This window comes from Sciurus carolinensis, chromosome 16 (assembly GCF_902686445.1).
Source record: "Sciurus carolinensis chromosome 16, mSciCar1.2, whole genome shotgun sequence".
Taxonomy (NCBI): domain Eukaryota; kingdom Metazoa; phylum Chordata; class Mammalia; order Rodentia; family Sciuridae; genus Sciurus; species Sciurus carolinensis.
The window spans coordinates 63,512,748-63,525,311 of NC_062228.1; the positions used below are offsets into that span (position 1 = coordinate 63,512,748).

At 39.2% G+C, this 12,564-nt stretch overlaps 1 pseudogene; it reads right to left on the reverse strand.

Moving 5' to 3' along the window:
• Nucleotides 1-10,834: 10,834 nt before the first annotated feature.
• LOC124966214 (vomeronasal type-1 receptor 4-like) lies at nucleotides 10,835-11,793 on the reverse strand (annotated as a pseudogene).
• Nucleotides 11,794-12,564: the final 771 nt, after the last annotated feature.

Sequence of the window (12,564 nt, forward strand, 5' to 3'; positions counted from 1 at the left end):
CAATAATTCTGGGTGACTTTAACACACTGCTGTCACCATTGAACAGATCTTCAAAACAAAAACTAAACAAAGAAAACCAAACAACTCAATAACACAATCAATAACTTAGACTTAACAGACATATATAGAATATTCTATCCATCAATGAGCAAATACACTTTCTTCTCAGCAGCACAGGGAACCTTATCAAAAATAGACCATATGTTATGCCACAAAGCAGCCCTAACTAAATGCAAAAAATAGAGATACTGCCTTGTGTTCTATCAGATCACAATGGAATGAAATTGGAAATCAATCACAAAATAAAAAGCCGAAATTACTTCAACATCTGGAGACTAAATAATATGCTACTGAATGAAGCATGGATAACAGAAAACATCAGGGAAGAGATAAAAAATTTCTTAGAGGTAAATGAGAATGATGATAAAATATATCAAAACTCTGGGACATTGTGGAAACAGTACTAAGAGGAAAATTCATTGCATTGAGTGCATTCAAGAAAAGAATAAAAAGTCAACAACTAAATGACCTAACGTTACATCTCAAAACCCTAGAAAAGGAAGAGCAAAACAACCCCAAAAGTAGTACAAGACAGGAAAAATTAAAATCACAGCTGAAATCAATGAAATTGAAACAAAAGAAACAATTAAAAAACTGACAAAGCAAAAAGTTGGTTCTTTGAAAAAGTAAACAAAATAAATAAACCCTTAGCCACATTAACAAAAAGAAAGAAAAAACTCAAATTACTAAAATTCATAATGAAAAAGGAAATATCATGACAGACATTACTGAAATACATAATAAAATTAGAAGCTATTATAAAAATCTACACTCCAACAAAATAGAAAATCTCAAAGACATCCACAAATTTCTAGAGACATATGATCCTCCCAAATTGAACTAGGAGGACATACACAATTTAAACAGATAAATTTCAAGCAATGAAATAGCAGAAGTCATCAAAAGCCTACGAACCAAGAAACGTTTGGGACCAGATAATTATCAGCTGAGTTCAACAAGACCTTCAAAGAAGAAATTACACCAATACTCCTCAAGGAATTTCATGAAATAAAAAAGGAGGAAACCCTTCCGAATTCATTCTGTGAAGCTAGTATCACTCTGATACCAAAACCAGACAAACACACATCAAGGAAAGAAACCTTTAGACCAATATCTCTTTGAATATGGATGCAAAAATCCTTAACAAAATTCTGGCAAATTGCATACAAAAATGTATTAAGAAGATAGTGCACCACGATCAAGTGTGGTTTATCCCAGGGATGCAAGATTGGTTTAACATTTGGAAATCAATAAATGTAATTCATCACATCAATAGACTTAATGTTAAGAATCATATGATTTTTAAATAGATGCAGAAAAAGTGTTTCACAAAATACAACACCTCTTCGTGCTCAAAACACAGGAAAAAGGGGGATAGTAAGAACATACCTCAACATAGTAAAAGCTAATTATGCTAAGCCCATGGCCAACATCATTCTTAATGGAGAAAAATTGAAAGCATTACCTTTAAAAACTGGAACAAGACAGGGATGCCTTCTTTCACCACTTTTATTCAACATTGTGCTTGAAATACTAGCCAGAGCAGTTAGACAGACCAAAGAAATTAAAGGAATACAAATAGGAAAAGAACTCAAGCTGTCAATATTTGCTGATGACATAATTCTCTATTTATAGGATCCAAAAAACTCCTCCAGAAAACTTCTAGACATCATAAATGAATTCAGCAAAATAGCAGGATATAAAATCAACACACATAAATCTAATGCATTTTTATTCATAAGTGATGAAACATCTGAAAGGGAAATGAGGAAAACAACTCCGTTTGCAATAGCCTCAAAAAAATAAAATAAAATACTTGGGATTCAATCTAACCAAAGAGGTTAAAGATCTCTACAATGGAGGATTCAGGATGACGGACTAGAGGGTGGCTGCATTTCATGTTGCTCCAGGACGCAGGATTCAAAAGAGGAGACAGTGAGAGACTTGGGACCAACTCAAACCCGCTGGGTGAGTCTCTCCCTTGGGGAGGCATCCCGGATGGGGCGGAAGCCCCGGAACGCAGGGAACTTTGTGAAGTAGAGTTGCCCAGCGAGACGCCCCTCCCCCCCACTGGGGCGGTAAACACGGACAACTGGGATCATCGTAGAGGAGGCGGCTCAGCACAGCGCTTGGACTCGGAGCAACCACTGGGGCTCCAGGCAGCTGCCTGAGGAGGAGCTGTGTGGCGAGCTGTTTAGACTCAGAGCAATCGCTTCTGAACACCAGGGGACTGCCCGGAGGAAGAGGAGGAATGTGGCGGGTCGCGTGGTCTAGGAGTGACTGCATCAGAGCTACAGGTGGTTGCCAGAGGAGGAAGAGAGTGGTTAGTTGTTTGGACTCAAAGCAACCACTCCTGAACGCCGGTGGCCTGCCTGGGGGAGGAGCGCGGTGGGTCGCTTGGTCTCGAAGCGACCGCTCCTGAGCACCCGGGGGGCTACCCCGAGGAGGAGGAGGAACAGGGCGGGTCACTTGGACTCTGAGTGACTGCCTAGGGCTATGGGCGGTTGGCGGGAGGAGGAGACGCGAAGTAAGTTGCTTGGACTCCTAGTGACTGCATTGGAACACCGGGCAGCTGTCCGGAGGAAGAGGAGTGTGGCGGGTCTCTGGGTCTCGGAGCTATTGTACAGGGCTCCAGGTGGCGGCTCAGAGGAGGGGCCTCATAGCCAGGCGATTAGGTGCAGAGCAGGGTCCCAGGACCTAGGCGGCTTCGTGGTGGAAGAGCCGCACAGAGACACGCTTAGGGGCGGAGCGAAGGTTCCAGGCCTGCGGGCAGATTCTCTGAGCAGAAGCAGCCTAAGGAGACTCGTCTGCGAAGGGTGAGGCTCCCAGGCCCAGGAGGTAGGTCCGGGCCCCTGGGAACATTGCAGAGGAAGGCAGCCCAGCCCAGGTGGTAGTTGTAGATTGAAGGGAACCTCTAGTGGGGGGAGCTGACCAGTGAGACGTCTCCACCAGGTGAGTCTTCCCTGCCGGGTGAGGTTTTCACACAGGGACGGTAAAACCAGAGACACAGGCACAAACAGGCCTTGCCTCAGCCCGCAGCCTAGTTCCCCATTGGATGACCATTGGTCAACAAGTGGAGGCACCTCTGCCCACTAGCAGGGAATATACCCCACCTGAGGGTCACCAACCCTAGAGAGGCAGCTTCCTTGTGGAGCACCGCATTATCAACTTCCTCCAAGACTTCAGGCTACTGAAGGATAAGAGGGGATATACTAGCAATCTTCAGGGACATTATAAGTCGATAGAGGAAATCTGCAATATCTTAATGACCCACTGATTTCTGAACAATATGAGAAAACAAGGGAAGAAAATGCCCCAAACAAATCTAGATGTTACATCAATAAAATCCAACGACAGCATGGCAGAAGAAATGACAGAAAGGGAGTTCAGAATGTACATAATTAAAATGATCAGGGAAGCAAATGATGAGATGAAAGAGCAAATGCAGGCATTGAATGATGAGATGAAAGAGCAAATTCAGGCATTGAATGATCACACCAATCAACAGTTAAAAGAGAAAATACAGGAAACAAAAGATCATTTCAATAAAGAGTTAGAGATATTGAAAAAAACCAAACAGAAATCCTTGAAATGAAGGAAACAATAAACCAAATTAAGAACTCCATAGAAAGCATAACCAATAGGATAGAACACCTGGAAGACAGAACTTCAGATATTGAAGACAAAATATTTAACCTCGAAAACAAAGTTGAACAAACAGAGAAGATGGTAAGAAATCATGAACAGAATCTCCAAGAACTATGGGATATCATGAAAAGGCCAAATTTGAGAATTATTGGGATTGAGGAAGGCTTAGAGAAACAAACCAAAGGAATGAACAATCTATTCAATGAAATAATTTCAGAATATTTCCCAAATCTGAAGAATGAAATGGAAAATCAAGTTCAAGAGGCTTATAGGACTCCAAATACACAAAATTACAACAGACCCACACCAAGGCACATTATAATGAAAATACCTAACATACAAAATAAAGACAGAATTTTAAAGGCTGTGAGAGAAAAGAACCAAATTACATTCAGGGGGAAACCAATACGGATATCAGCAGATTTTTCAATCCAGACTCTAAAAGCTAGAAGGGCCTGGAACAACATTTTTCAAGCTCTGAAAGAAAATGGATGCCAACCAATAATCTTATACCCAGCAAAATTTACCTTCAAATTTGACGATGAAATAAAATCATTCCATGATAAACAAAAACTAAAAGAATTTACAAAAAGAAAGCCAGCATTACAGAACATTCTCAGCAAAATATTCCATGAGGAAGAGATAAAAAACAAAGAAGCAAATCAGCAAAGGGAGGAATCATCCTAAAGGAACTGTCAAATAAAGGAGGAACCAAGTTGTGTCAAAAAAATAAATAAATAAATAAAATTTTAAAAATGAACCAAATGACCAGGAATACAAATCATATCTCAATAATAACCCTGAATGTTAATGGCCTGAATTCATCAATCAAAAGACATAGACTGGCAGATTGGGTTAAAAAGAAAGATCCAACAATATGTTGCCTGCAAGAGACTCACTTTATAGAAAGAGATACCCATAGACTAAAGGTGAAAGGATGGGGAAAAACATACCATGCACATGGACTCAGCAAAAAAGCTGGAATATCCATCCTCATTTCAGATAATGTGGACTTCAAGCCAAAGTTAGTCAGAAGGGATAAAGAAGGACATTTCATACTGCTTAAGGGAAGCATAAATCAGCAAGATATAACAATCATAAACATCTATGCCCCAAAAAGTGGCTCATCCATGTATGACAAACAAATTCTTCTCAATTTCAGAAACCAAATAGACCATAACACAATAATACTAGGTGATTTCAACACGCCTCTCTCACCACTGGACAGATCTTCCAAACAAAAATTGAACAAAGAAACCATAGAACTCAATAACACAATCAATAATTTAGACTTAACAGACATTTATAGAATATACCATCCTACAAAGAACGAATACACTTTCTTCTCAGCAGCACATGGATCCTTCTCTAAAATAGACCATATATTATGCCACAAAGCTAATGTCAGCAAATACAAGAAGATAGAGATACTACCTTGTATTCTATCAGATCATAATGGATTGAAATTAGAAATAAATGAAAGAGTAAAATACAGAAAACTACTCCAACACCTGGAGATTAAACAATACGCTATTATATGATGAATGGATAACAGAAGATATTAGGAAGGAAATTAAAAAATTCTTAGAGGTCAATGAGAACAAAGAAACATCATATCAAAATCTCTGGGACACTATGAAAGCAGTACTTAGAGGAAAATTTATTTCATGGAGCGCACTTAATAAAAGAAGTCAAACTCAACAAATAAACAACCTAACACTACAGCTCAAAGCCCTAGAAAAAGAAGAACAAACACCAAAAGTAGTAGAACACAGGAAATAGTTAAACTCAGAGCTGAAATCAACGAAATTGAAACAAAAGAAACAATACAAAAAATTGACAAAATAAATAGTTGGCTCTTCAAAAAAATAAACAAAATTGATAAACCTTTAGCCACACTAACGAAGAGAAGACGAGAGAAAACCCAAATCACTAAAATTCGGAATGAACAAGGAAATATCACAACAGACACAACTGAAATACAAAACATAATTAGAAGCTATTTTGAAAATCTATACTCCAACAAAATAGAAAATTTTGAAGACATCAACAGGTTTCTAGAGACATATGAATTGCCTAAACTGATCGAGGAGGACATACACAATTTAAATAGACCAATTTCTAAAGAAAACCTTAGAAGATGGAAAGATCTCCCATGTTCTTGGATAGGAAGAATTAATATTGTCAAAATGGCCATACTACCAAAAGTGCTATACAGATTCAATGCAATTCCAATTAAAATCCAAATGATGTACCTTACAGAAATAGAGCAAGCAATTATGAAATTCATCTGGAAAAATAAAAACCCAGAATAGCTAAAGCAATCCTAGGCAGAAAGAGTGAAGCATGGGGTATCGCAATACCAGATCTTCAACTCTACTACAAAGCAATAGTAAAAAAATGGCATGGTATTGGTACCAAAATAGATGGGTAGATCAATGGTACAGAATAGAGGACATGGACACAAAACCAAATAAATACAATTTTCTCATACTAGACAAAGGGGCCAAAAATATGCAATGGAGAAAAGATAGCCTCTTCAACAAATGGTGCTGGGAGAATTGGAAATCCATATGCAACAGAATGAAACTAAACCCATATCTCTCACCATGCACGAAACTAAACTCAAAATGGATTAAGGACCTCAGAATCAGACCAGAGACCTTGCATCTTATAGAAGAAAAAGTAGGTCCAGAGCTTCAACATGTCGGCTTAGGACCAGACTTCCTCAACAGGACTCCCATAGCACAAGAAATAAAAGCAAGAATCAATAACTGGGATAGATTCAAACTAAAAAGCTTTCTCTCAGCAAAGGAAACTATCAGCAATGCGAAGAAAGAGCCTACCGAGTGGGAGAAAATCTTTGCCAATCCTACTTCAGATAGAGCGCTAATCTCCAGAATCTATAAAGAACTAAAAAAACTCTACACCAAGAATGCAAATAATCCAATCGACAAATGGGCTAAGGAAATGAATAGACACTTCACAGAAGAAGATCTACAAGCAATCAACAAACATATGGAAAAATGTTCAACATCTCTAGTAATAAGAGAAATGCGAATCAAAACCACCCTAAGATTCCATCTCACCCCAATTAGAATGGCGATTATCAAGAATACAAGCAACAACAGGTGTTGGCGAGGATGTGGGGAGAAAGGTACACTCATACATTGCTGGTGGGGTTGCAAATTAGTGCAGCCACTCTGGAAAGCAGTATGGAGATTCCTTAGAAAACTTGGAATGGAACTACCATTTGACCCAGCTATCCCACTCCTTGGCCTATACCCAAAGGACTTAAAATCAGCATATTACAGAGATACAGCCACATCAATGTTCATAGCTGCTCAGTTCACAATAGCCAGATTGTGGAACCAACCTAGATGTCCTTCAATTGATGAATGGATAAAGAAAATGTGGTATATATATACAATGGAATATTACTCAGCCATAAAGAATGATAAAATTATGGCATTTGCAGGCAAATGGATGAAACTGGAGAATATCATGCTAAGTGAGATAAGCCAATCTCAAAAAACCAAAGGACGAATGATATCACTAATAAGTGGATGATGACACATAATGGGGGGTGGGAGGGGTTATAGTTAGGGTTAGAGTTAGGGTTAGGGAGGGGGCAAGAATGGAGGAAGGAAGGAGTGTATAGAGGGAAAAGAGAGGTGGGAGGGGTGAGGGGGAAGGGAAAAAATAACAGAATGAATCAAACAACATTACCTTATGTAAATTTATGATTACACAAATGGTATGCCTTTACGCCATGTACAAACAGAGAAACAACATGTATCCCATTTGTTTACATTAAAAAAAAAAGATCTCTACAATGAAAAACACAGAATATTAAAGAAAGATATTGAAGAACACCTTAGAAGATGGAAAGAACTTCTATGCTCTTGGATAGGCAGAATTAATATTATTCAAATGACCATACTTCCAAAGGTGCTATACAGATTTAATTTTTAATTTTTATTTAATCATTTTATTTATATGTGGTTGTAAGAACAGAACCCAGTCCCTCACACATGCTAGACAAACTCTATAACTGAGGCACAGCCCCAGTCCATTAAAGATAAATTTTAAAGAATTTCTTTGACCTACTTCTTCCACCTTCCTTTCTGTATCTTAAGATCCATGTTATTTACCTCTTACTCTATGCAACTTACTTAAAACAATTATAAGAAACAGAAGAGAAATAAAGGTGTATGGCAGTATCTAATACAGTATTGCATCTCCCTGTATATTATGATGATTTACTCAGAACAGAACTGAGGTTCCATCAGATGGCACATAACATACTTCTGATCATGTAGTACAGGTTTATTAAAAATTTCATTAATGAATGTAAACATGGTTATTTCCAAAAGCAGACTTTCTTAGACAAGTGCCTGCACCACCTTCCATAAAATAGAAAGCATTAAAAAAAAATGTGGTCTTTCAGAATGCTGATTAGCATTCTTCACTGGGAACAAAAAGAAGTAGTATTTGTGTTGATACAATGTATTTGGGTGTGAGGGACCCTGTGCAGTACCTACTTTCTCTAGTGTAGGTTTGGTCGTGGTGAATACAGAGGGAAGAACATCACCATCAACAGGGAGTTTTTTTAAAAGAGCCAATTCATGGGTTTCACTCCAAACCAGCAGAATTACAACGTCTTAGATAGGACTGTGGACACCACATGATTGACAAGCACATGGAAGATCCAGAAGCAACTTGCCAAAGTGGTCTCAGCCCAGAGTTCCAATGAACATCTCAGTCCAGAGTTCCAAAGAGCATCACACCCAGTTGTAGAAATATATTCACCATGTCCACCACTGTGAATTGAGTCTGCTTATCATGGGAGATGTACCAGTGGTGTTTGAATTAACTGTTCATGTTGAATGTAAGATAAGTCCAGGGTCAACCATGAGGGTTTCTCACTACATTCATAGAGTTGAGTTTACTACCCATTCCAAAGGGAGGTAACAGGCTCTGCCTAGTTGCATTAGGGGCAGGAAAGGACAGGGCAGCCCATATTCCCATTACTGTAGCAAAAATTCTTGTTTTGGAGGCAGGGGAGAACAACCTGCGTGCAGGAAGGGACTCCCATTTTGGTCTCCACACAGTTCATTGTTCTTGAACCTCTGCTGGGACAAAGGACACAGGAGTGAGGTCTTTTCTGTTTGTGAGATCCTTGTGCCCAAGGGTGTGGCAGATAGGTGAAGGGTTTTGTTGATGTCTTTAAAGGCAGCTTCTCAAGCAGAAGATGGGAAAGGTAATCTTGCCTGAGAAGGAAACCCAGAACAGGAGTGGGAAGAGATGGCAGCCTCTCGGGTGAGAAATTCCAGGACAGGATCCCTGTCCACATTTCCTCCTGAAATGTTATATATTTAGAACTTTAGAAATTTTGCTTTTGGTGTTGCTTTCCAATGCATCTGTTTCCAAAGAAATGTTTTCATTTTTCTTTGTATTACAATAAAGGATACCCTTATTTTTATGGCACTGGGGATTTAACTTAGGGCTTTAGGCATGGCAAGCAAGGTTGTACCACTGACCTACATGCTGACCCCAAGGTTAACCCATATCATTCTTTTCCCTTAGATCTCAGAGCCAGGTCTCTATTTGATCCTCCTTGAAGTCTTTTGTTTGGGCCAAATCCTCACCATGACTTTCTTTTTGTAGTGCTGGAGATTGAACCCAGGGCCTGTGTGTGGTAGGCAAGCACTCTACCAACTCAGTTATATCCCCAGTTCCTCACTGTGATTTTGTGAGCTGTGATATTGCTAATGTTCCTGTTGTGATAGATGAACATGAAAACATGGTGATACCCACTTCCTACTGGCAATGGAATGTAGTCCTCAAGACAGTGAGAAAGGAGCATGCAAGGTCCACAGTGCTTCATCAGCTCTTTGCAGTCCAGGCTTTGGGAAATGCACATTGAAACCAGTGGCATTCATACAAACCTTTTACAAACCTACTTGGCAATATCACCTAACACAGAAGAGAATCCAACACCTCCACACCATGTACAGAACTACGTCTATGTGCAACAGGTTCTTCCATGTGTCACCAAAAGGCTTTCTAGCCTTCTAGAACACTTCCTAGTAGTAAACTGAGAACACTCAAGTGTGCATCTGCAGTGGACAGTTAGATCAATGAAGCTGCCATAAACACTGGGATTCGGTGCAGTAAAAGGATCCACAATTACATTTAAAGACACATGAATTTAAGGCAACCGATAAATTTTAAAGCCACCAAAAATATTTCCTGGGGTATAAGAGTTGCATACAGTGAAAAGGAGGTTACAGTGTTCTCTGCCAACAGATGTCAGAATATTGCTCACTCCTGAGAAGAGTGACCACAGAGAATCATGAGGAGAAATATGTGGGCAGATCACGTCCTGATTTCTTCAAGAAAGACTCTACAGAGTTGTGTCCAGTTTTTAAGTTCCATCATGCTGTCTGGCAATGACCTGTGCATGGACCTTGAAATAATTTTATCTAAGTCAGAAATTATTTGATGTGGAAGGAAGGAAAGTAGCCTACTGTTATATAGTCCATAAATATTAAATTGCCTGAAACTGTGACCACTGTTTTAAAATAAGCTGTCTTGTCTAGGTAAAAAATGGAAATGTACTAAATACACAACTTCCATGGAAAAAGATTGAAAGGTAGGATTCTGTTTGGATTATTATAGAAGATATTAAGATAGGAAAGGAAAATACAACAGGTATCATGAAGAGTAAATAGTTGATGAATCTGGTTCCACATGTTTCCATTATTTATTCAACAGAACAGACAAAAGCCTTCTATTGAGAACAAATAATTGTCTATATACAGTCAGATAACTTAAAGAAATGTAAAACATTCATCATAACCACACTGATATACATGACATAAAATGTAAAAGAGTATAGAATTTTTTTGTTGTCATTAATATCACTTTTCATGTTGTTACATGCAATTTTCTAATATTCTAACTTGATGACAATAAACATAATCTGACAGATGGACACAGAAACACACATGACCATGTATAGTGTAACACATTCATAAGGATACATATGTGTGTATCCTGATAATTCCTTATGCTCTCACTTTATAATAATTGCATTTATGGTCCTAAGGAGATGAATAAATTAGCAGAAGGGCATTGTGCAGGTGCATACATGTGACATGTTTCTGAGGGCACTAGAGGAAATTCTACTCCAGCAGAGCCTAGGCACGTTGGTGTCTCTGCTCATGAGAATAAAGGGGCTGAGAGCAGGAAAACAGGCATTGGTTAAGGCAGAGAGGTGCACCAAGAGCTGACTGGGGTTACCAGAAATGGCCCACCAAATGTGCATGATAAAGGAGAGAGTGTAGAGAGACACAAAGGTGCTCACCAGAAGAAGGACAGATTTAGTAGGTCTGGACTCAGGAGAGGATCTGGGGGAGGGACTGTTGCCATGGAGGTGTTGGAACCTCTGCTTGTGTCTGTACAGGATGAAAACCATGGAGTCACTGGCCCAGGGCATGATCCCAGACACAGCACATCAGGGAGGGACAGCAAGGCTACATTTATTACATAAACAGTTCTTTCATCATTACCACCAGAACAGTACCCAAAATCTCTTCTCTTTGTGATATTGTTATTACCATTATGAGTCACACACATAGGAACAATGATATTGACCAGCAGGTGGAGGATCCAGCACAGGAATACACAGGTGCCAGTGTACCTGGGAGCTTTCACTTTGAGCTCTGCCCACCTGGAGTCCCTGGGGCTGATGGTGATGGCCTGGAAGACACTCAAGAGGCACGTGCTGCTGAAGGACATACCCCTACCCACCCTGTGAACATAGAAAACAAGTTTGCATCCAAGGTCACTGATGAAATGTCTAAAGCCAAGAGCTGCCATGGACTGTGGGACTCCCCTGAAAAGAAGGAATAGGAAGTTGGCTGCAACCAGGTGCTTAATAATCAAATCTGTGCATCTCAACCTACACCCAGAGAAGTCAAGGCAGAAGTAGGAGGAAAGGAGACAGAAATTCCCCAGGATTCCACCCACAGTCAGGGTTAAGAAGATCATACCCATCATCAAATCCCCAGAGGCCATTCTGCCAGTTCTCACAGACTGATATTTATCTTCAGAGGCAGAGGATCCTGCATGAGGACAAGAGGCATGGGCTACATTGAAAATGTCAACTGAAGTCCAGTGCTGCTACTTACTGCTACCTCCCAGTAGGAATATTTACTTAAAGGTGTTTCTGTTATTAAGAGGATTCCAACATTAGAAAGTATGTAGAAATGTATTAAAGCTATTACAGGAGTAGATATTTGTAACCTGTTTATTCTTCAGAACTCTGCAAGGCCACTGCTATTGTTCTCAAAATGAGGACAATTTAAGTGGAGAGATATTATCTAAAATTTTTCAATTTCACTTGGTTGGTAATAAAGGGACTTGATCCTTACTGTCCTGATTCCGAACAATACATTTAACCCACGTTGCCCTCATTTCATGGCTAATTAACTGAGTTCTGCTTTTCTAGATATGTATTTAATTGGTACTTCACAACTTCTCATTATGTGTTTCATCACCCATAAGTAATTTTATAAAATTTAGCTAGCTTCCCTTCATGTAGAAGTAATAATTCCACCAACTAATATCAGTTATGAATAAATCTTAAAAATCATGGTCAAAGTCAGATGCACTCACTATAGTATGAATTTAGAGAAAGCTGCACCAGGATCAAGATGACTTTAATCAAGATGAGATTATCCCCATATCAGATTGCCAAGAAAGAATGATATCCCTTTAGGACATTAAAAAAAAAAAAAAAACAGGAAAGAGCTTCTACCACAGCATTTACTAAACTTCTGCCAGCAC